This window comes from Nipponia nippon, unplaced genomic scaffold (genome assembly GCF_047370975.1).
Source record: "Nipponia nippon isolate SJK-2023a ecotype South Korea unplaced genomic scaffold, ASM4737097v1 scaffold_9, whole genome shotgun sequence".
Classification (NCBI taxonomy): Eukaryota; Metazoa; Chordata; class Aves; order Pelecaniformes; family Threskiornithidae; genus Nipponia; species Nipponia nippon.
The window spans coordinates 7,068,785-7,094,723 of NW_028262413.1; the positions used below are offsets into that span (position 1 = coordinate 7,068,785).

Consider the following 25,939-nt stretch of genomic DNA (forward strand, 5'->3'; position numbering starts at 1 on the left):
CTGCAACATCTTGAAAGGAAAGATCACCTCTTACAAAGAGATACTGTCCTTCACACCAATGGGCACTGGTTCAGTGGTGGAGACTAGGATTAGTATCAACAAATCCATCTCCATTTGACTTAGAGTAAATTAAAACCTGCAATACCTTCTTGTGCCAGAACCAGAACCCTCATTTGTCTGGTAGTGAAAATTAACCAGGGGTTAGCCTTCTAGAAGGTACTTGGGAATTATATCAAATTCTGATTAGGCGGGACACACAAAAGTAGCTTTGATGAGAAATAGCAGTCCAATGATCATTATATTTGCAGAATCAATTAAAAAACCACCAAGCTGTTTTTCAGTACACCCATTTCACTGACAATTAATTGGCCAAATTGTTGAGGCTGGGAACATTTGAGGGAATATTAATAAATAGATGACAATAGACTTGTGAAAATCATTTGTATTACCATTTACAAGTAATTAACATCATTGCAGTAAGATAATGAATAAAATTGCAGTGATGTGTGGACAAAGGCTGAAACTGGAAAGGTTCTGAAAATCCCATTGTAGTGTCCTGTCCTTCAGTATATATTTTCTTCATCTGAAGGACTAAACTTGGTCACATTCATACCTTGAAGGATATGGCATATCCTGAAGCACTGTAATGAGGGGTTAGTAATATTTATCTTGCATTGATAGAAAATGGTCTGAGGAGGAAAGGTTTTGAAATGAAATACTAACAGCTATTATCAAGAAGAATGTTGGTACTTCTCATTGTTTGGAAATCATTTCCATTTCCTTCAATTTCACTAATGGATCGAGAGAAATAATTGCAAACTTAGTGTTTAATTCGCTCAAAGAGTAACAGTTCCATCCCTGAGAAGATAGTAAAGTTGGAAAGTACTGGCTTAGTGGCCCATAGTTAGGGACTAATTTTTTCTAAATATTGGCTTGTATTATAGATCATAATATTACACGAGTCTAAAATTAAGAGATGTTAGTTAAAGTTAAATACTTTTTATCTTCAAAATTCCTAACTATCCACCTCATAAAATTTTTATTTGCTTCGTAATAGCAAACAAGCACATAAATCAAGGAAGATACATGAACAAAGACTTTACTGGAAAAGAAATTTGGTTTCAGTTAATGTTTGTTGTTTTGCATATGGAGAGCAATTGTTTCTTATCTGCTCTCCATAATATGCATGAGTAGTTAACATTCATCAATAACTTTGGTAAAATTGTGAGTATTGACATTAATACCCCTGACAGCAGTGGGTCAATTTTTTTGTGTATAATTGATACTAAAAAAAAAAAAATGTGGATATTAAAAATTAATATAGACATGGAAAGTATGCCATGTAGCAGTCAAAGTTTTTTGATAAATACAAAGCAACTAATTGAGGAACAATAAACAAACTTGAGAGCACACGTGTACTAGCTTCAGAATAATCTCTTGTGCCTACCTTCATAGCTCTGAGGATTTTTTTTAACAAATACAGAGAATGTATAAAAAAATCCAATGTGTGTTTTAGGATAAATCAACAAGCAACTAGAACACAAATCGTCCACGGTAACATTTCACGTTGTGCAGACCATGTCGTTGAGTTGGCAACACAGCATTTTGTGTGCCCTTTTCAGTGTGATTACCTTTCCTTAGGAAAAATAAAATGTTTATCTCTGTGAGTGTTTTAAAGTGAAGAAAAAAACATATCCTCAAACACTGCAGAGTCTAGTTTACAAGTATGAAAGGAATGGTGATCTGGATTTTCAGGAAGAAATACGTCGCTTAAAATGTAATGCGCAACATATGGAATAATTTGCTAAATAACACCATCAAAGCAAATGGCATGAAAATGGGTTTGAGACAGATTTTTCAGTATGAGAAACATGGTATTGAAGTGCACAGCAGAGAAACACTTGTTATGAAAGGATAACCCTCAAGGGGACAGGCGTGCTGGACCAAGGGGTCTTTTCTTGCACAGCGGTTCTTTGTTTTGGTGTGAGAAAAAGCATTACAAAACAAAACCCAGAGAACTAGAAAATGCAGAAGAGACATAGTTACCCTTTGGCAATACGTTTTGAGGGTAAAACAAATGATATTTTCACTTTTGCGTTTTTGAGCATTTGTGGGATTAGATGATTTGAGACCAGAGGTGACATAAGTAGAACAATGAAGCAGAGCGAAGCCTTCTGCTTGTTTGCGTTGCATCGATGCCCTGTTATCCAGGGACCAAAATAAGGAGTTAGGGAGGTTGCTTGTGAAGGTTTGGCAAAGCGTTTATCTCTGTTTGGATCCTTTGTAACTTATTCCATGAAACAGCAATGAAATAAGTTTTGTCATGATGTCTTGTTGTAAGGAAGCTTCATTTTCTGTTCCCTTTATTTGAAAAGGAGAGTGATGGGAAGCAGTCACTGTTTGATGAAGCTTTTCCTTTCTTTAGCTGTTGAGCTTCCATGCTGTGTTCATTAGAGACTTCTTGTAACTGAATATATTGAAATGATCTGTGCCATTTCTGAACGAGACTCCCTTGTTTGCAGAGGTAATTTGCTGTTCTCAGTTCCTTTTCCACGTGGATCCTGGACAAATGGCGAAAGAATATGATTGATGTTGAAGAGAAAGGGTCACTTCCGTCTTTATAGCATGATGGCCATCTCAGTAATGAAAAGGGATGGGAACTTGCAGGCAAGCAGCAGCTCGGAATTACCTTTCTACTAAAGTTTCCTGACTTCAGTACTTTTAATGGCACTGCTGTGCAAAGAGGGCTGTGTGATTTTAAGTTGGTAGAGTGGAAAATAAACTAGGTCAGCATAATGAAGCTGCAAAAATTGCACTGCCTCTTATCCCGGAACAATGAGGAGAGCTCCGTGGCGGGATGACCAGGAGCCACGAAGTTCACCGGGGCTGGTTGACAGTTGGGCTTCCTGGGCAGACGGGACAATGATGGCTGTAATTTAAGTTTGCTTCTGTGCATCTTTGATTCCTCTTGAGGAAAAGCTGGCCTGGCTGATCCTTGAGCTGTCGTGGGCATGATGAAGCAGACTGTTGCTCCCAGAGCCTCTACTGCTTTAAATTGATTTCTTTTAGCATTCAGTCAAGAATTTGAGTCTTAGGAGACAGAAAAGGTGAGGAGACCAGATCCTCATTTTACTCAATGTGTAGATTCACCCTTCGCAGTGGCACAATGGTATTTCTTTTTCTGCTTTCATTCCTTTCGTACTGGCTCCCGAAATTGTGTGCTGTAGGGACAACCACTGAGTATTTCTTAGAACTGTTCACTGGGATTTTAGGATCTTTCACTGAAGCGTTCCTAGCTCATCTAGAGCCTGCTACAACACGTGCATTGTAAGGTGGTTTCCCACGCACATTATTTTTGCATTTCCGGGCATTTGTTTTACATCTGTGATTTTATACCCAGACTCAGTATCATGAGGTCCTTCTGCAGTTCTTCAAGGTCAGTTTAAAATTTGACTTGGATTGTCTGCAGTCCTTGCCACTGTTACTCTCACAGCCTTTTCTACAAGCTCTGAGAATTGGAGAGCGTGTTTGGTAGTGACCTCCAAACTATTTAGGGATTGAGTGCGACTTCAGTTTTTTTGCAAGAAGGCAAGTTCCTATAGCATGCTGAGCCATAATATGGTTTGAAACATGTCTCTTCTAGCACTTCCTCTATATTCTGTTGCAAATTGAACGAGTCCTGAGTATTGACACTTTAAGGGAAACCCAGGGTCAGCGCCACTTTCTTTTTCACAGAGGTGCAGGAGGGTGACGAGAGTTGGGAAATCAACTAAAATACTTTGCTACACATTAACTTCTGTCATTTTAGAAAAAAACATATTTTAGGAGTGGCTGGTGACCTTCCACTGTTTGTTTTCCATTCTGATTTTTAATCTAAACACCACAATGCTATAGACTGTGGTTTCAGAGGGAAAAATAAGAAGAGAGTATTAAGAAGCAATTAAGATTTTAGAGTTTAGCCAACAGCAACTTTTAAATGGGAACTAAATTATAGCCATTTCTCATTTTCAGCTAAGAGGAAGAAATTAATTCACAACTATAGCTGGAGAGTTTTCTTTTTCTTTCTTTCCAGTAGATACCATAATTCACCTCTGAATTATTGCTGCCATCAACATTGTGATCTCAAAGACAAAGCAAGAATATTGTATTGCATTTCTTATTAAATCAAGCTGTTTATACAGTGCTAATATGTTTACATTCAGGAGGGATTTTTGGAACAACACAGCTGCTGCCTTTCAAAGAGCAAGCAAGCTTGCATTGCTTGTTTATAGTCATGTGTGTATATGAGACAGCTTGGGAAAAAGATGCCTTTAATTTTCCTTAGGCAAAACCCTATAGAATTTAGTACACAGTGAGAGTTTTCTTAGGTTTTTGTTAAGCATCCTGTTGAATTGAACCAGAATCCTTGGGACGGGTCCTGTGGCAGAGCCTCGTACTTCTCTGGCAGTGCCTTTCTGTGCAGAAGAAATGACACTGAGAACCCACTGATGTGGGTTCTTTTTCTGACTCGCTCATTGATTTTTCTGTGTGACCCGGGGCCAAGTCACTTACAGTTTGACAGTATTGTTGTTGAACTCGGTGGCAAAGACCTCACTGGGAGCAAGCTCAGGTGTTCAATATTTCAGCATCCAAGTTCTGTCACTGGTAAAATAGCACCAAAGAAGGTTGGTGAGCTGTATTTGTACATCAGTTTCTAATATAGAAATGAAAGCTGCAACATAAGACCAAGAACTGTTGTGGTTACCATGTGTAATAACCATGCCTTGGAAAACTGCCTTTTGGTGTTAAATTCTGGGGAACTTGCACAGCTCCATAGCTAAGACAGTGTTAAAACTTCATTGGGGAAAAAAAAGAACTTCTGCCTGTAGCAGGTTGTAAAAAGTGCTGAAATTGTTATTTGAACCTATCTCTGGGTTTTATTTTATGAGTATACAATGTGCTGTTCATCTACTGTACTGATTGAAAAAGGAACATTGCAAATTTACAGACCATTGTAAAATTGCTTGCTTACAATGATAAAAGCTGCTTTCAGCTTACTCTAAAATATTCGTGATTCTGCTCATTTTCTCACTCATGAAGGATGCTAGGTGGTAACACTTTCTGAGAGCCTGTGTGTTGATTTTAAGAATGCCTCGGGTGCAGTTGCATGAGTATTTATTTCAGCAGCAGCGGTTCAAGCAGCCTCCTCCGTTCCTGCCCTTGTTCTGCCCTCTGTGATACCAATGCAAATGTTTATATAACCATGTTGAGGAGCTGGATTGAGAAATAATCCACAGGGTTTTGTTTTTTTTTTAAAAAGCCCCCCTCTTTGGGTGGCTTTCATGCCCTGATTTCAACCAGATTAGCTCCCAGTCTGGTTCATACAGTAACCAGAGTTGTACCAGCATAACAGAGGGACCAGCACGAGGCGGGAATGAGCAGGAGGGATGGGGATGCTCACGCTGACACTGCCCCCAGTGATGCCTGAGGACCAAATCCAGGCACTTGTGCTCAGCTTGGGGATGGCAGTGTCCCAGAGCACAGCCCATGTCATCACGTGCAGTGAGGAGAATCGGCCGACAAGGGCAAGAGATTTCCTGAGCTGGGAGACGGGGAACACCACAGGGAGATGAGGGGAAGCGTGGAGGTGAGTGGTGTGCCTGAACCCCCTTGCAGCTTCCATCTCTTTTTTAGTGACCAGATATGCCTTGCTCACACCGAACAGGGTATGCCTTCATTTTCCTCTGGGAATGGCCACATCCAGTCTCTTATGATGACAAACAGCCTCAGCGGGATGGGGCAGATCACTGCCTGGCAAGTGGGATGCAGCCCAGCCTGATTCAGAGCCCTCTGATCTCCCTGCCTCAACCCAGGCAATGCAGGAGAAGCACTTCAGCTTTTCTTGCAGAAGATCCAGGTTGTATTTGATTTTGCCAGTGCCGGAGGTAAAGGTACTGAAATATTGGGCCCTTTTGTGTGCTGTATCTCAAAGTGCTGCTCGTTTTCATTAAAGGGGAGCAGGCCTGTGATCAGCTCCCTCTTATCCCACATGGGGAACCAAGCTCATCCTTTGTGCCGATGGCAGGCAGCTTGCTTTCAAGCCTGAAGCTTAGGGCAGCTGCCGGTTGCTTGTTCTAGCTGCTGGTATCGTTCTTTGAGCGCTTGTCATTCTTCCATTATGAGGAAAATCAATACGAAAACTTCTCTGACAGCATCTCTGCTCTTTCATCTGGCAACGCGCAGCCTGGGGCGAGGGGGGAAAAGCCCACGAGGAGATCCGTTAATGCCAAATAGTAGCGTGCCACTGCTGTTCTTCCCGTTGTCTGCTCGTGGGCTTTCATCCTCTCCTTTTGCAGGGAGCTGAAAAGGATCTGGCCCGGCTGTTTGCAAGGGTGGCGGGGCGCCGGGGTTTTCTCTGTGCATGAAGGGCCGAGGTAGGCGAGCGCAGCTGTGCGCAGGGGAGGCCGGGGCGCCGCACCCCGCACAGCCATTCCTTCGCAACTTCTTGCTCAATAACCATTTCCCAAATGGCTACTTTCGGGCCTTTCAGAAATCACAGGAGTTGTCAGTTGTTATAGTAACGGACCCCCTGCTGCTGAATTGGCCCTGAGATGCCCATTTGGGCTTTTGAACAGACTAACTCATGCTCATTAGACAAAAAAGAGAGAGAGACAGATTTGCAGATGGAAAGTTGCTTTTTAAGCATGCTGGATGATCTGTTAAGAGCTAGACTGTGGAAAGGGGCATGTTCTCTCATTATATGCCTGTTACTTTTACTCTTCTTTAATTAACACTAGTTTTACTTTTTCTTGCAAACCAGAATTCTGCAAGATCTCAGTTTCCTCACTGGTAAGGCCAGTAGTGAGCTGCCGCTTTACAAACCAACAATTTTTGTCTTGAGAAAGGAAGAAGTTGGAGAGGGATTTGCCAAGCTTAAATGCAGACCAGTGGTGATTTCCAGAACTATCAGGATAACTACAAAATTCAGAAAATAGTACTTTTAGTCCTAATTATACAGCATCAGGAGCAACATCAAAAATCAGTAAGCACACTTTGACCCAGGAATATCCCACTTCAAGGAAATAGCACCGTCTAGATTTTGCTTCAGGATTAACCTGAGCAGTCCCATTGATGTTAACAGAGTGACTTCTGAATAACCAGTATCAGCTAAATGAGACATTACCCTTGTAAATTTGAGTCTGCATGCCTGAAGAACCTATATCACCTTAAATGGGCTCTCGAGAATATGCACTTGCAATAGCAAGTTGTTACTTGCCACATATTTGAAGCCAGCTTCTTCCTATGTCACACGTGTCCAGTCTTCATCTGAATTTTATGAAGCAATGTTCTCTCAGCTGTCCTGTAAATGAAAAGCAAATCCAGGTTTATAGCAGGCTGGTGTATCTCGAGGTGTAAATAAGAGAGGACTGTGGTTGTTCTTGTGCAATATACCTTTTCTACGAGGAAGTTGGTTAGACCAGATGGGCAGGCAGGGTTGTTAGCGGAGAGGGGAAGCAAGCACTCTCGTACATGAAAGGGATCTGCGAGGAGTACATGATCTTCTGCACCCATTGTGCTGGGGATGAGGAGTCTTTGGCTTAAATGGCAGCAAGACAGAAATTTAGGTTTGACATTAGAAAAAACTTCATGATAGGAAAGACAATAAAGCGGTGGTCTGCAGAATTTCCATCATGTCTAGGTTCCAAAACAAGGTTAAGCAGCCATTCGTCAGGAGCACCGCAGGAGTCATTGGTCCTGCACGGGAGCTTCGAGGCCCGTTCTCCACAGCTCTGCGGTGCGAGCTTTAAAGCACACACGCAAGCGTGAGAAAAGAGGAGGAATGGTGTAGTGTGAGAAATTGTCCTGTAAATCACAGACTAGAAGCCTGAAAAAGCGTTTGGAAGACAGAGTTTAAATGTATCACATTTAAAGTGAATAATGTGAAGCCGATAAAAGAGCACATCTAAGAATTGGGGGGAGGAGAGAGAGAGGGCTCTAGCTTTGGAGAGAGAGTGAAAAGAAGATACAAATGGGCAGGAAAGAAACTGCAAAGGCAGCTTGCAGAGGACAACTGTGTCAGGAGACCCACAGGTTGGTGGGAAAAAAATCTGTTTGGAGTTTTGTTCCATCTGTTCTCCTGCAGCAGGGAGCCTAAAAGTAGGGAAGAGTTAAGAGTACAACAATGATTTGAAGTTTAAAAACAAAACAGAGGAGAAGGGGTTGGTATAGCTGCGGTTTGTTGCCCCCATTGCATGTTATCTAAGGCACCATCCGTGCTGCACGTGTCAATAGTGCCCGTTACCAGCAGTGAGCACCAACATGAGGCCACCCCCGGTGCCAAGGGCAAAGACCCTGTGAGCAAGCACCCAGGGCGACTGAATCTAGACATCCCTGGAGAGGCTGTTATATGCAAGTATTTTCTTGCAAAGGAGACATGGAATGGCGATTGCTCAAAGAACCAAGATTTCACAGCTGTGAAACCACCCGTCCCAGCACCGGCAATCCTGGTGCCTGCTGGATTGTGATTATTTTTAACAGTACCTTTAACTGAGAACTCTCACTCTGCAACATGCGTGTTCCTCAGCTCCTGGGATGTCCGTACCATGTGGATCAGCTGTGTGAACGTCTTTTCTGCAGGCACTTTTATGGATGTGGCCATTGAACTCAGTGGGAGCCCAGATCTGCATCACCTTTATTTTAAAAGCTAATGTCAAGCGTGCAATCATAAGTCAAACAACAGGAGAATACGTGCTTCAGTTGTGGAAGACTAGAATTCTAATATTGTGTTGGTGACCTTGAAAACTCCCAAACAAAAAATGCATACTTTTTTATTTTTAATTTGCTGTACAACGTGTCCTGCAAGAGCTGAGACATTTTAGGCTATGCTTTGCCCACAGGCCCACACAGGCTATCCCATTCATTAAAGAGGATGAAGTTTATGCAAAAATCTTGGCAGCAAGTTGGAAAACTGCTGTTGACACTCCTCACCGCTTTATTTAGAGGTGTAACAACATTTCCTCAACATTTCCGTAAATATTTTCTTCTGCAGAGAGAGCGAAGGGGAGCAGGCAAGGGCAGCTGAGGTCAGGCAAGGAGGGATCTGTGGCACAGCTGCAATTGATCTTTCTGTTTTGTTTCTGTGGAACTAATTAAATGGATTAATTGCAGACTGTTTTTTTTCTGGAAATGCCTTCCCCAGTGCTGCTGTAATGGTGAGGTTTTGAAAAAAAAAGAGCAAGATTTTCTCTGTGCAGTAACTGGATTAAAGGTAGTAAATTTGAAGGAATATTTTTTGAATCTTCAAATTTTCTAGTTAAGCTCCATTAAGAACTGGTTTGTAGGTGCTGAGAAATAGTATGCCATGAGGAGCGTGTGTTTTCTGATAAGCACAGCGATAGAGGATGCCAGGTACCGCTGGCTTCTCCTGCTCATCCGTTAGGTCTTTTGTAAGCTATTCTACAGGAAACTTCTATACAACTTTAAAATTTTTGAACTCTGACTTTTAAATCTGTGATCAGTATTTTAAAAGAGAAACAAATTTCACAAATGCTTTTTGTGAAATTAAATCACTTTAAAAACAAAGGAAGGTCTTAAGACGATGGATGCATTCATTTTCTGTTCCCCTTCTCAGCTCAAAGAAACAATTTATTAACCCGTTGTTGTTTGATCTGTTGCTAGTTTATGTTCTCTATTGATCTGTTGCTAGTTTATGTCTTTTCTATAATATTCTTAGTATGTAAGCGTATGTATTAAAGTGTATACAGATATCTCTGGAGTAGATTCCCTCTCATAAATTGGTAGGTTCAGAGCTAGAGGAATGTCTTGGACAAACTGTGAATGAAATATCCTATAATACAAGTAGATGTACCCGGAGGGAACAGTATACCTCTGCTGTGAAACTGTGAATTAACCACAGCAAGCAGATAAATTATATTTTTTTCTCTCTCCTTGTAACCGTAAAATATAGCTATTGAAGGGCCCTGTGCTGTCCTAAGTCCCACAGCAGCATTTGGACTAACATTAGCGCTAGCTATTTCACAGCAGGATGTGGTCTGAGTGTAAAATTATAGGGTAAGAATATTAAGTCAGTTCAGCAATCTTAACTGGTTGGATAAATACTAGGAATCAGCAGCCTAGTAAAACAATAACAAGCAAGGGGGGGGCTTAATTTTACTTTTCTTAAAACCTGTGCCATTGGGGAAAAAACCATGCCTTGGAATGCACAAAGCATGTTGTGCTGCTATTACAAATGTTGCAAGTATGTGAATTCATTCAGTTTATTGTAGAACACTGAGTTAGTTTGTTTAAAAGAAAACATTTCTTCTATTGCTACAAACAGCATGAATTTCACTCTACCGACTTACAGGTTAAAATCCATTTGAGCTCTAACTTTTAAGCTGAAACAGGCGTAGGTGGCATGCCTGGTTCTCAACTGGTGGGTTGTTTCATGTTTTGGAAATCCTGTCTTTTCCAAAATAGAACAAAAACTTTTTGAAATATCCTACAAAGTGATATTTATAAAGTAATAGAAATAAGCCCAATTTGAATTTTCAAAATATTGTTAATGTTAACAAAAAAGGAAGGAAATCAAAGCATTTCCCAGTAATGACAAATGTTCTATTCCCTGAAGGCTCAAATTTGTTTTTTATTTTCCTCCTGATCAAATTATCAGTTAAATGGATATATTTCTGTACAGTGATTCACACTCTAAAACCATTTTTAACCACTATCAGGAAGTTTCCAGTGAGTGCTGATAAAATTCCTTACGTTTTATAGCAGCACGAGCTTATCTCATTCACTCCCATGTCAAATACATTTTAAGCCGTTATGGATCGAGGCATGTTTTGTCATGCCACAGGTTGGACTTAGGGCTACGATGCTGAATCCCTGTGGATGGGGGCTTCTCCAAGTCATGTATAAAGGGAGGTCTTCCCTTTTGCAGAGGCGTGAGGCTGGTGATACAGGTGCTCCTCAGCTGGAGCAAATCCCTCACTAGCAGTGAATGGAGGTAGGAATTGGAGTTTATCCCTGCTGATGGATATTTGGCATAAACGTGGATTTTGAAAGGGAACGAGAGAATAGCCCTCTGCAAGGCAGGCAGAGGGAGCGCATCTCCTAAACCCGTCACGGGAAATTACATCTGCCAACCTCGCACTTTATTAGGAGCTGAGTGGTTTGTCAGTGAAGAAGATTTTATGCTGTTAGAGAAGTGATCAAAGGAAAACTGGCCTGCAAACTTTCCAGCTGTCTTCCAGGTTTTCTTAAGGTATTTATTTCCCCAAGCCGGTTCCACTAATGCTGAGAGGAGGAATGTGGAGGGATGGGCCGGGCCGGGGCAGAGGGTGGTGAGCCGGCAGCGGAGCGCGCCTCTTGTCCCGCAGTGCCAGGCTGTGCTCCCCCGCCAGCAGTGCTACGGGTGAAGATTGCAGCGGTTGTACAGTGCTAGCAGTACTGAGGGCACGGAGGACTTCCAGCCCCATCATAACTCCAAATGATGATCATTTACTCTTCAGCGTCTTACAAGTTTCCTAAATTTCAGTGTTCATTGGTAATAGCAACTGGTATTACAGACATGAAGTGAAAGCTGTGAAGATGCAGTCCTCATACCTGTCATTTTTTGGATTTTTCTTTTTTTTTTTTTTTTTTAATAAAAGCCTAGGCCAGAAGTGTACCAGAATGGTTAGTCTCTCCCCATTCATACAGCTCCTTATTTTTGAAGCATTCAGGGTGCTATTTCAATCAGGGAGTAAATGGGTTTGCTTTGCAGTTTGCTTTTCAGAGCCTGCCAATGCTGGTTTTGTGAGTTAAGGCTGAATCTAGGCTTCTTTATCCACATAACCAACATTTACAGAACAGCAAAAAGAGATTCTCCTGGTGCTGATAGCATTACAGACTTCATATTTATTTGAATGAACTATTTTTCACCACTTTCCTCACTGTTACAGGTACAAACAAGCCTTTTAACCTAAAAGGGCTTTTCCTGCAATCTGTTTATTCTTCAGCAAGCTATTCTGTAGGCTTTGCATGACAGAAGTTGTAGTCATGTTTTCTGCTAAGGCCTTGTCTCCCTACAACTATACACTTGTCCTGTGCCCTTGTTCTGTCTAATTTTGGGGAGCGGGAGGAGGAAGGGAGAGAGAGATTAACAGCCTATCAAACAGCAAGGACATTTACTTGCTTTACATCTGCCAGAGTTACTCTGAACATGCTTTGTGATATTCAGGGGTGTATGCACCTTATATTTATCAACAATAATTCCTTATTAGAGAAAAATCTAATAATAATTAATAATTAAGTAACACCATTTGCATGCACAAATCACCGTAATTTGGTTTGGGTGATATTTAATACTGAATCTATCTAGGCAAAACAATTGTCTCTCTCTGAAGATGAATCCTAATGAATAAAAAAAGTTGAAAAGATTTTTAAAATAACTTGAGCAAAGAAAATATTCTCTTTTTTTCTGAGACTGTGGAAATAAAGTTTCTGCTTTCCAAAGGAAAACACAGTAATTAGGAAATTTGCAAATGGAAATTAGCCTATGTTGGTCTTCGTCTTTATTTATGTCATTAAATGGAGTCTTTAATTAGCATATATATTATTCATGTTTCAATATAATCCATTTTATAAGTCCAAGTTCAAATATAAAAATCAAAATGGGCTTGATGCACCCTATTGTTCACAGGCAAAGCAGCTAACACAGATGTAAAGATATGAGGTGAATTGAAACATTCATATTTCATAAGGATGCAGTCTACATTTTCTGAAATTATGGCTTGAACTCTTATTTTTAACTTTTTCTCATTTGCATACATATTAGTCTCTGTTTAAATGATGTGTTAATTCTATTCATTAGACTTCAGTGAATGCTTCTAACTCTCCTGATAATCAAGCATAGGTCCCTGGAAAGCAAATTATGGACTTTCATGTCGCAAAACCCATTGTAAACGTGACATTTATCACTGCAAAGCCGACTCATGTGGAGCACTTGGCTGCAGTCAGGAGGGCAGAACCCTTTTTCTTATGCTTATGATTGTCATCTGCGAATAAGGACCTGGCACCAGGTCCCCAATGTCTCTTCAGAAATGATTGGGTACTTCACAACCGCACCACTTTCTTGATGGTAAAAATGTCAATTCAGCTCTTTGGGGGAGAAAGAGTAACTTGACTCAGGTCCTCACACAAACAACGTCAAGAAAATGGACGATCAAGAATCTTCTGTTCCACATAACGTGGTGGTGGAGACGAGAATGTGGGGACCTACAAGGGCTCTGCAGCTCCCTGGAGCGTATTTGGCTGTCAAAGCAGGAGCCTGCAGGCTTGGCTTTGCTGCTGCCCAAGATGCATTTGTGCTTCAAAATCTCCAAAATGGTGGTCCTGAAAGCAAAAGCACGAAGGTGACAAAGGTGCAACAGGAGTCCTTTCTCTGGGCCTCTGAGCCAGATCCTGTAGTGAATGTGGGAACAATCTGTGGGAAGAAAAGGGGCGATGAAATAGTATTGGAGTTAGGTGTCTGCCGTTGCATATTGATTTGCCAGGCTGTGACAATTCATCTTTTTAATTCTAGGTATAAAAGCATTGTTATCCCAGTGGTAAACCCGAGGTGATAATTTCGCAAGGTTTTATGTTGATGGGGTGAGCCCTGAGTGGTGCCACACAGGGAGTTGCCATGTGTGCTCTGATTAATAAAAAAATTGATGGGAAGAAGAAAGATTCTTATGCCATCACTGTGAGGAAATGCTTGACATCTTTAAGGGCCCATAAGTTTAGTTTCCATCTGTGTTTTGCAGAGTCTGGGCCTTTTTAAAAGCCATGCTGATGTGCTGTAGGGAATTAATTTAGCTCTTTGTGGGAGCAGAAGGTTAGAGTTCAACATCGCTGTTTTTGTTATCCACAGAGCTACATGGAACAAGTTCCCTGTCGTATAGTTTAAAGGAATAGGTGGAGACTACTAGAAAGACACCTGTTGTCCCTGCAGCATAGTTTTATTTGAGGTGCACGGAATAAGAGACCAGAAGAGAAGAAATCACTGTATTTGATATACATTCTTAGCAGCTGCTTCATCTCACCATGTCTGAATGTGTAATCTCACTCTCAGGAGCATTCTGCATGAGAAGCAGCTGGGCGCTTCTGAACATACAAGAAATGCTCCCATTTCACCAGCATATGTGATAATCCAAGCTGCAGCTAGGCCTACGGGGAAATGAAAAGTCTGTGTTTTATTGCGAGACTGAGATTCCGGTGGGTTGCAGTGTTGTCTATAGGATGTGGGCTTGCACTTGGATGTTCTGTCTTTCCTTAGCAAAGCTTCCTTGTACTGAAAGCGCGCAAGAGAATCCCTGAGCTTTATACCAGCTTCTGTGAAACACAAACCGTCTCCAGCCCTCTCCTCCTTCGCTCCTTGGATGATGAGTGTGGGGTCCCATTGACTTCTGCACTGTCAAACCGGGACAGGCTGGGCTGTGTGCTGAGCACAGAAAAGGATGCTGAAGAAAAGGGGCTTTAAACCAGCCCTAGGCCAGGGGGGGTTTTGAAGCCTGGAAAGCAGACAGCTCAGCTCACGGGGGAATAAGGCAGCGGATGAGCGTTCCCTTTCCATGCCTCCTTCCAGCATCTTGTGTCCTTGGTGTGCCAGACAGCAACTTCCCACCCCAGAGAGAGATGCGTTGGCAACCTCACTCCTCATTTTTTTCTGGTGACTGGATTAACTTTAACATTGTCATTGCTCTCCTCCAACCTCACTGTATTTACTTAGCTTTCTGTGAAGAAGGAGTTAAATTCATATGGGTTGGATGTTTTCTGTTACAGCTCATGTTCTGTTTTGACCTTCTTGGCTTCACTTATTTCCCCTTTTAAAGTTACTAGCTGTATCTGAGATCTTAACATCAGTGGCCTGCTTTGTGGAAATAAATATTAATGAGATGGCTGCTGATAGCATCATATGGGTAGAAACAAATGCTTTTATAATAAATGGAATTTAATATTAATTGAGTGGTTTGGAGTTAAAGCTGGATATAAAGTGACAAGCTCGTGGCACAGCAAACTGCCCTTTGCAGGAATCCAATTAGAAGAGTGAGCAGCAAATTGTAAGCAAACTTGCTATAATCACACAGGGGCAATACAAGAGTGGAGCATAATTTGGAGCCTGGGACCTGTCCCCTCGAATGTCTCATAATTTCCATGAATCAACATTTAGTTACTATGGGGTGCCAAGTTTGCATTCTTCAGCTCTTTCCTGGCAATGCTGCGTCCCATTGCTCTAGTCAAACCGGAGGGATACAGTATGTTTTGCAATAAAAGGGCACATCAATTAAATGCACTGTGTTCTGCTACATGTCTGTCGGAGAAAAGTGACTCATTTGTTAGCCTGCTGAAATTACTTTGCATTGAAAATCTTGTGCTGATGTTACAGGGTTTTGCCTGATCGCTTGAAGCTGTTACCTTTGCCATTTCCTCAGTGAGAATGATTAAGAGTTGTTCCCTTTCCGAATTGCAGTGTTTGTTCATGACTTGGAAGAATAGATGATTTGCCGAGATGTGTCGTAGATAAATAGTTAAATGCTGCCTGCAGTAACCAAGTGCAATTGTCACAGAAATACCTCATGTCCTAAAGAGCGATGTAAAGCATTCGTTGGATTTGAATTGTTCAAAAATAGTTTCTCTAAATATTATGTATCATTTTCATCTGGCAGATGGAGTTGCAGAAGCTGCTATAGCGAGAGTTTGTTTGTGGCATTTCAGACAACCTGGGTATTGTGTGAAATTGGCTTAGCGAGCCTCTAAAAGGAGGGTGCAGGATGCGAAGTGAGGGCGTAGGGATGATAAAGACCTGAGCACAGCATCTGGGAAGTTGGGGCAGTGCTTCCAGGCTGATGGAAAAGCATGTGAAAAAAAAAAAAAAAACCCCAAGAAGGAGCAAGTCAATTTATCCATTCTGTCAAAATGGCTACGATCAGCCAGGAGGCAAATGAATAAACGGATCAACAAGTATTTCACACTTGTGTGTTCTCGACAGGAAATCACAGATCTGAAACCAAATGTCTGGGACAAAACTACCAGAAATAGTGGCAAAATACTCTGCTGTTTAGTCTGCATTTTAAACGTTTTTAGCTCACAAAACTCCTTGAATTGAAATACTGGAATAAAACAGGAACTTGTTACTACAGTTCCCAGTGACAGGCAGAGATGAAAATAGTGGGAGTGGGTCTAACAGCAGGACCCTGGTCCCCACTGGAATCTCCCTTTGCCTGCGTACCCGAACGCGTCTTGTTGGCCACGGTGCTTGCTGCTGTCTTTTCTGCTCCCAAGCTTACTGTCCAATTGCTGCACTAATGGCAGCAAAAGCACCACCGCATCGGAACGTGGAAATGAAATGCATAAATACAGTAGGAGGAAAATGAATCTGAATTGCTAGAGGTGTCAGGACTGAACAATTCACCGAGGAGCAGACATCTCCTACGTTCCTTGAGGACAGTGTGTCTGCCTGGGCAGCCATGTCACTTCAGGAGCTTCAAGACAAGGAAATGCTGAGCCAAGAGCTTGTGTTTAATTTACGTGTCTGCTTCTGAGCAAGCGCCTGATGGATCCAGGCACGTTTCTTCATACATTAAGAAGCGTTCGTATGTTTTTGCGAAGATGCAAAGTGCACGTCTTGTGGGCTTTTTTCTCCTTTTCCCCAGTCCCGCATTTATCAACACTGAAAGGTTATAAAGAGCTTAATAAAAGGTAGATTAAAGCTTTGGAAATAGTGCAAATAAAGGGAACAGTCTATAAATAGAAAATATATTAAACTGTATCTAGTGTTAAGGGATCTAATAATTAACATAGGTTGACTGCATTTCTCCTGTTTTGCTTATCTGCAATGAACTTTTATCTTGAATCAAAATGTTCTTCTCCTGTGATTAGTTTTGTTACTAGATGTTTCTACACACTGATTAAGACAATGGGAAAGCAGTAGTTTATTTGCCCAAGTGTATGCTTACTGAAAAAGAGTTTGTCGTGAGGGTGAAAGCAGTTTCTAATTTTCAGAATAATTTTGACTGATTTCTTAAAGGCAAAGTCTTTTCACATCTGTTACTTTATGATTTTTCAATTCTTGACTTTCCTATATAATTGGGGGCCTGCTAACAGACTTCATGGTAAATTTTCTGATATGCCTCATATTTTGAGTCCTTTTCATGTGATGAATGTGTATTTCCGTGACACTAAAATTCAGGGAGCTTTGAATAGGTTATAGGCCTGAAACTTCCAAGATGTCCTTTTCTTAATAAATATTTTGAAAAGGGAACTCTTCCTTGCTTCATTTCAAGCACTTTCAGGATCATCCTTCTAGTCCCCTCTGCCTCATGGTGTAGTGGATTCTACCTCCATTACTTGCTTATAAAATTTCTAGAATTTTTCTTATGGCTTATTTGGTCTGTGGAGATGGTAATTTAAAACATACATTGTTTTTATTTTCTGTGCTGCTTTATTATGCCTAAGTATGCTTAATACTGCTTCCTGCTTTTTGGTATTAATTGGATTTTTCTCATAGTATTAATGATCCTGGGATTTGTTTGGTATTATTGCTATTGTTGATGTTATTTATTTTTTAGAACCATTCTCACAGAAAATACTGCACTGTTTAATGCAAATGCTACTGGAAGGATCCTATTGATGCAAGGACTTTTTATTCTGATATATTAATTGATGTGGGTCTGTTGTGTTTAGCAAAGGGAGCCCGGTGGATATGTTCACACCACACAGCTTGTCCGATTTAAGCAGAACACCTCTTCAGCGAATATAACTTGCTTCTCTGCGGTATAGCTCTATTAATGCAGAGCTATGCCCAAGGTGCTTAGCCCAGCAGATAAGGAAAACTGGAGCTGGCAGAGCTCACGCTAACATGCCTGCATGTCTCCTGGCATCCGAGATAGGTCACTGGGGTCTGACTCCAGTATTTTTACAGAGCTAGTTAGAGATGTATTCAGCAGAATACACAACATGGTATTTCTCAGTGGTTTGGTTCAGTGGATGGTAGTTTATTGTCTCTGATATTTGTGTTTCCTTGTCACATTTGTTAACCTTTGAATGCAAGAAACTCATTAAAGCAATTCCTCAGACGCACATACTCCAGGCTTCCCCAGAGCTCTCGAGTCGCTACCAGATTAGTATCAGCGACAGCAAGAAGCGAATCTCCAAATGGGTTGATTGATAGCGAGATTAATGATCCTCAAGACTTCTGTCCAGGTTTATTATTTGGCGGCTTACAAATCTTTGCTTTCAGGGAGATGGGTGGGGAAGGAGGACCAGCTGGCTGCCACCCGGTCTGTCTGTATTAGCGTGATGAGGTGATGTACGTAGCCCTGTCAGAGCACTAGCATTAAGTAGTGTATTTTCAGTGTTCTCATTATCTGCCAGGTAGTAAATAATTTGCTTCTCTGCTCTTGGTGCCAGCTGCTCTTTTCTTTTCCTTTGTGCCGTGCTTCCAAAGGTATCTTTTTGTGCCATTTCTAATTGTGTTCTAAACAGAGTTAACAGAGAGAGACCATAAAAATTCTTAAGTAGCTGTTTCTTTTTGAAATGGCCAATGAAAAAAGCCCACCCTCCAAATAAACGGTGATGAAAAGAAAAAGGAAATAATCGCAGTTCTAATATTTTATCCTGGTCCCAAATAAGCTAAACATGAAATATGTCCAGCAGTGTTGGGAAATCTTCCGAGTTCTCCCATGCAGCCTTAGTCCAGGTGCCCGTGGACATGTCTGTTGAGAAAGAGGGAGCTTCCCATTGAGTATTTCGTTGTATTTAACAAACTGGCATTTCTGCCTGAAGATGGGCAGGGCCATCAAAACAGAGGAAAAAACTGTGCCTCAATTTTTAGCACGTTTTTGTGTTATGCTTAGGTCCCCAGCTGTGGCTTGGGATACCTTAAATAATTGTCAATTGAATGTCCTCATGTCCCTATCGGAGGAAGGAAAGAAAGAATATTTTTGCAAAGGAAAGAGCAGGGCTCTTCCATTTTGAGAGGAATTAGGTGGGAGTAATTAGGGACATTTAGGTGAATGCTCCAAAGAGAGACCCAGTTTCTGCTGTCCTCTCTTAGGTGGGATCATCTCTGTATTGTTTTTCTTATAACACAATTTCAATCCAGATGAATTACACTTTGCATTTAAAAATACCTGTATTTTAACCTCCCAGTGTGCCACCCTGTTTTTATTCTTTCCTTTCCTGAGATTCATCCCAAAGGGAATTCATGTCCTGAAATGATAATATCAAGTATGCCCAATTTTGAGTTCTTAGAGGTGCTACTAAAAGCTCCTCTCTAGTAAGAGGCAATCTTCATTGATTGCTGCAGTTCTTGTGATTACAGAACAACTCTTCACTTGGTTAAATTTAGCTTCCTTCTATGAGAAAGTTTTAGGCTCCTTTTTAATATTACATGATGTTTAGGGCATTGGAAGTACACATTTTATAGGAACTGCCTAAGGTATTATTTGTTTGGAAAAGGCATGTCTTTGTTTTCCTCTGCGATTTTCTAGTCTTTGTTATGAATGTTGCATTAAATAAATAGTTGGCTCAGGGAGAGGAAAATGAATACGTTGGGCTTCCCTTTGTTTTTTAAAACTGTGCCTAATTTTTAAACCATTTTAAGATACACCTATAGGTTTCTCTACCCCACTTTTGCCTGAAGACATTGAAGTTTTGAGTGGTAATGCATATAACCAGGGAGCTTGTGCTCTTGCAGTAGAAAATACTGATGAGTAAACCCATTCAGGCATCTGTAAAATTGCTGAGTGTATCCAACACAGCTGCTGTGAGTATTGATTAAAGCAGGAGGGGAAGGTCTGATGCTGCTAGCCCTGTCAGAGGTCACCTGGAGAGTAATTAGCTACCAAGTGTTACAGGGCCAAGTGTCATCGCAAATAAGGTTTCACCGTCGCCTTCACTGTTCTCCAGGGACACCAGGAAGATGGGACAAGGAAGCGTGGAAAATGTTTGTGCTGAGTTAAACCAAGATTTATCCACTTACAATTTGCAGTTAAAGAGCTTTCTAAGTGCATTTCTGCATTGGCCACCTGGGCACTTTCTGGTCGCACAGCTGATGAAGGGGGGAGGACTTGAAAGCAGCTCATCTTGGTGTGTGTTGTCATTTCTTAACTGTTTAATTATTTGAATACCCTTCTAAAAATTAGTATTTCTTGTATAATGTCTGAGTTCAGTACCGTATGTGATGAAAATAGGTGTCTAGTCCCTGGTGCAGGATAGGATCTCAGAGGATCAGGAGAAGAGGATTTTTAATTTTGTGGAGAGCTGTGTAGTCAGCTGGCAAATTTAGGCCATAAATATTAAATTAGCTGTCTTTCTGTGTCAGAAATCCCCAGTCTTGTTTGCAGATTAGTTTTTCAGATGGACAGTTTTACTAGTGGTGGGCTCTTCATCACAAATACTGTCTCAAAGTTTTGTCCACCTTCTTTTTTTTCCATCCGCCTTTTCCCAGCCTTTTCCCTGTCTTTATTTCTCTATGATACTGCAGAATGTGTGGTTGTAAGTATGTGTGGTTGGACTGGTGATTAGCGTTTGGATCCTTTTAGCTTTTGCGGGACTGTGTGGGTGCGCAGCAACTCGCTGATGTGAAAAAGCCTTTCTCCTTGCCCAGAGGAAGTCCCCTGAAAGGGACAGCCTGCTCTTCACCATTCTGTCTAGGGAAGGATGCCAAGGACTTGGCAGGCTGTGAACTTCTGAAACCTATCCGTGTACCATCTAGACATCTCCAGTTACCATATCTGTGCGATGCTTAACACTGCTCAAGAAGATTGCAGGCAGAAATTGCTTTGTGGGGAGAAGGCGAATAGTCTTTGGGAGGGATATGCAGGAGGATCAGCATTATTGTTGGGAAATTTTCCTCCTTTTTGAGCTTTTCTTTATTCTCTTGGGTTTTATGCATTCCTGCTTTGTATATCCTCCCGTAGCTGCAGTTCGGTCAGCCTTCACTGCCGTACCGCTCCAGCGTAGCATAGGTTCTTTTATAACTCGGCTTTTGGATTCTGATCATTAAGCGTTAAAACCTGGGAAGGAAAATAATTGTAGAAAATTGGGGCAATATAAGCCATTTTCTGGCCAAAAAAGAGTAAATGCAGATGCCCCTCTGATACAAGGAAGATAATATCACTGCTCCGTGCTGGTCACTTCTCATATTCACAAGATCAGCTTTTTTCGTGTGGTTTTCTCTTCTCTGTTTCTTCTTAACGCTTGAGTCAGTTTTATTGCTCATAAAAATTAGTGACTGATGACCCCAGCTAGAGCAGTGCAGACTGCAGACAGCTGTTGTCCAGGCTCCCATCCACTGCTCTGCTGGTGACATGCTCGTGATTTGCAGCGCTTCTGTTGTTCCGTAGTCTGCAGCTCTTTTCTGAGGAGTCATTGCCAATTCTGACAGTGACAAATGCTTGCCAAGGAATAGTGAAGCTAGTTTAAAGTGCAGAGCCATGTGTTACTAGTACACTTCACTGCCTACATACTCTGGTTTTGGTGCCAGCAGAAACCAATCTTAATTGCGTCTCCTGGAAAACACGCAGAACAGTTCAGCGAGAATCTGAAGCATCTTTTCTTCTATTGAAAGTGGGAATGAATGTGCAGAGGTAGTGAAAGGGATCGTTTCCTGTCTTTGGATCCTCGTTTGGGAGTTATTTGCAGACGCCCCCACAAATGGAGGAGCATGGTGAATGAATGCCTGTATCCAGGTTGCATTTGATAAAGACGAAGCCATGTCCTGTGCAGCCTGGTTTAGAGGTCCGTTACAGATCCTGGTTTGACTCCTGTTCCATCTTGCCTGTTCTGCCCACCAGCTAAGGACTGGGTGTGAAAGTCGGGTGGCTGCAGGGACCGTTGGCCTCTTCGTTAATAAATGTACATTCTGCGGAGCTCCCGTCTGTGGGAGGCTGCTTCTGGCAGAAGGGTACCCAGAGGACAAGGTTTGCCCTGCTCTGACAGTAGTGAATAGGCCTCCAGGACCCTTTCAAGCCATCTGCCCCCGAATTGGTCATGCTTTAGGAGGTAATGACCCAAGAAGAGAGTAGTTGCAAGAAACCGGGAGTCTAGAGCTCCTAGATGCTATTACAGAAATAAAGTACTATAAATCTGGCTTGCCTTGGAGAGGGAATACATGCTGCTCCAGCCAACAGAAATGCCTGGAAGAAGGAGTAGATCCCTAGTGAACAAGGGAGCAATGAATGTGCCAGTCGCTTCAGCATGTGAGACAGGACACAGCTCTTGGGTGTTCCCAGAAAGTGAAGCATTCCCCTTTGATTTTTCCTGTGTTCAGCCACTGTCTTGATGGTTTCAGCCAGCCGCTGCGGAGGCAATCGCTTGCCCCTCCATAATAATCCCTTGCTCCTTCTCTCCCTGCCTCAGCTGCTCCGGAGCAGCGCAGATCCCTCGCCTGTCAGCACAGATCAGGGGATGCTGCCCGCGCTAGACGGAGTACAGAGGAGTAAAGGCCAAATGCTGCCCTCAAAGCTATTCCCAGCACTCCCATCGACTGCAGTGCATGCGGTGTGTTTGTATTGGAGGCAGTATTAACTAAACACTAAGGCGCTGTCTTCTACATGAAAATAAAATGCATCCATGCTTTCAGGCCATTACGTTCTCCCTCTTGCTTTTAGATGAGTGTAAAGGAGAAGGTGCTTGAGGTTTATTAACTAATAACCAAGGAAACCTGTTTTGAGTGTCAAAATCTCACGAGGCATCTCTTCTTCTACAGAAACTAATCTGGTATTTTGCTCAGCGGAGATGGAACAAGCATTTAACCCAGCTAATCAGGACCATCTCTTGGCATAATTTTATGCTTGCAGCTCGATAATAAGGTGCTGCTGCCCTGGACTTTGCATCCTGTTAGTTTGCTTTAATAACCCACTGCTGGTATCTCTGCAAAAAAGATTCTGGGCAGGGGGATGCTCTCCCTCGCATCGGCTTTGCATTCCGGACCCTGCCTCTGCTCCTTCTCCAGGGAGATGCTAATCTCGCAGTGTTTTACTTTCTGCGTTTTGGTCCATATGTGACAACTGTGTGTCTGATCACCACAATCTCGCGTAGTTATTGTACCCCAGGGAAAGGGAGCCAAAGAAACATATGGGGCTAGAGAAAATGGTGTGCTTCACTGCACACAGGCGTATTTCAGAGACAACAGACTCTTTGGTATTTTGCAGAAAAGATGTGGGCTCTCTGAAATCTTCTGGAAGTGAAATCAAGGCTGTGATTTGCTTTTCCTCAACCAGTGCTGCAGAAATGCAAGAAGTATTCTAAAATTAGTGTTTCAGTTATTAAGATTTTAATAATTGTTTATGCCATTGACAAGTCCCGATTGCATATTCACTAAGGACTGCTTCTGTCAGAAAAAAATCTGTTGTTTTTTTCTGCTGATGCTGTTGGTTTGCTGAGCAACACCTGCACATGTATAGATACTGGGGTTAAATGTTACAGGCTGAAGTGCTCAGGTGAGCAGTTGTAGATTTGCACCTTGTCTAGCCCTGCATCCACTCCCACCTTTCTCCATGTCTGCTTCTCCAGTGACTTGAAATAAGCAATCTTCTGCTCTTATCCTTTTCCGTTATCCAGCCCTCCCCATATACGCACACAGATTTACTGCAGCCTCTTGTAGCCTTAGCAACTGCTGCCACTTAACGTTTGTGCACTGAGGGAAAGGTAATGGGTAGGGGAAATGCCAGGGGACAGAAAGGAGCATCCTAAACTGGGGGAGAAGGCAGATACTAAATTGTCTGAAATGCCTTTCAGCAGCCTTGATCCCAGCTATCAGTATTTATTACTACAAACTAGACACGAGTTTGCAAAAGGCTCTTCTTGGGCCCAGGCGTTTCCTCACCCAGTCAGTCCCAGGCTGAAAAATGGACATTATCCAAACTGGGGGCCTGGAAGCATCTCCTTGGAGCCCCGAGATGCGTGCTTCCTCCTGGTGCTTCACAGAGGAGAGGTGCAAGAGTAGGAAACAGACCCAGTAAGCAGAACTTGCTGGAAAATTCATGCAGCGAGTTTGTGAATCCTATCGTAAAAGGTCTTTTAAGGATCAGCCCACTTTATCCTGCTCTCAATTTTGAGCCTGCATAGTCCCATCAGTGCTGCCTTCTGCTGCTGTCACCGGGAGCCCCTGAGACATGGAGGGAGTCACCAGGACAGGGATGCGATGGCCTGTGCACAGCGAGCTCAGCTGTAGAGGCTAAACTTGGAATATTTACAGCAATTACGAGCGAGTGAAAAAAAAGAGTTTGAGAGGCATGTCTTCACCTAACATGCCAGTATCCAGCATTGTAAAGTAATGAGCATGCTGTATTATATATGTATATACATAAGACAAGAGTGTATTTTAGCATTATGTTCATGACTTGAGAAAACCTTTAGTCAAATTCCATGATGACTGGCTTTTTAAAACAGCTACAGAAAGTCTTCCAGGAATAAAATTCAGAATTGTTAATGACATTAATGATTGCAGAAAACTTTACTGTGAAATATTCATTTAATACATTGTTATTCCAACATTGTGCTCAGCAGAGATATGCTGGACTGGGTATTCAGCTATCACCATCATGGGCCTTACAATACCACACAATCCAACACAATTACATGTTTTGAGGCTATTAAGAAAAAGCTGTCTTATGGCTGCATAAAAAAACCATAATGCCAGCCTATCGGAGCCTCTCAGAGTATAAAATAACAAATTACAAAAAATAATTGCTTTTCATAAGTATCATCAGCTTAAAAAAATCCTGTAAATCCCTACGTAAAGGTCTGTCTTTTTATCAAACACCTTCTTAAGGCCTCCGTTACTGGGGAGAAGCCGTTCAAGGATTTTTGTAGTATTGGCTCAAGGGAAAGAGCCCCAAATACATCAAAATCAGGAACATTTTGCCTGTTTCATATTCATAGTTTCTTCTTTATGTGTGACTGATTTATTCTGCTGCATGCCCCCAGGGTGTGCATTGTCCAAAATAAAGGCTGCCAAAAAAAAAATGAGAACAGGGAGCAAGTAGGGTGGGGGGAGTTCAACCGATGTTTTGAAATGCTGTGAGACTATTGCGCATCTTGCATCCGCGTGTGTGAATTCACCTTATGGTGTTCCTTAACAAAAGCATACTCGCTAAATAAATAACTTCAGCACAATGCAAGACATCGTGCCTGAAAATAGAAAGCTGCTCCGAGACAATTATTCCATGCTGTGAAATCCGCTCTCTCCTGCTTCTGTATTGTCTTAAGTTGTACTTGTGCTGCCGTAGCATGTGCTTGCATTATAAAGCACTGTGGCTGTGCAGGAGAAAGTACAAATGTATAGAAAGCAAGCACCCATGATTATTTTAGGTTCTGGTTTTGCCTAGGAGAGTGGTTTGATTTTCGGTGACTTGTTTGCTCTCTGGCATCTACGGCTGTTGAAAACAAAGGGAGCACAAATTACTTGGACAAAGTCAGCAAAGCCGGCTCTGCGGAGTGGGCTCTCTATGCGAGCACAATGCCCGAATTACAGAGGAGCAGACTGCAAGGCAGAAACTTATAAGCCACTACGTGCAAATATGTTTCGGCAAAGGAACCGGCAACTTGGCAAAAGGCACAGCTCACGAGGCCGCTTGCAAACTTTGCCCAGGTGTTGAGGAGCAGTTCATTAAGGGCTGCAATGAGGGGGATCTTTCTGCAATGGGAAGCTATTGTTGAGCGCCCCGACAGATGAGAGCAGACCCTTCTCCTGCCACAATAGCTGCTCACACCAAGCAAGACTCATTAAATATTCAGTTCCAGCCTCAAGCAGCTCATTAAGTCAGCAATGAGCAGTGACGCTGGTGTTGGAAAACCCTGCCTCACTTAACATCGCCATGCAGAGTCTCCTTGGATCTCTTGATGTTATTCTGCTCAGTACCTTTTCTGTGATGACCAGCTTGTGCTCTCTGCTTTGCATTAAATACAGGTAAAAAAGAGTCAGGTG

General features: G+C 42.1%; 1 protein-coding gene across 3 annotated transcripts in view; it reads left to right on the forward strand.

The window, feature by feature from the left end:
• PTPRG (protein tyrosine phosphatase receptor type G) overlaps positions 1-25,939 on the forward strand; it is a 418,432-nt gene that overhangs the window by 347,158 nt on the left and 45,335 nt on the right. The gene's annotated exons all lie outside the window — the stretch shown is intronic.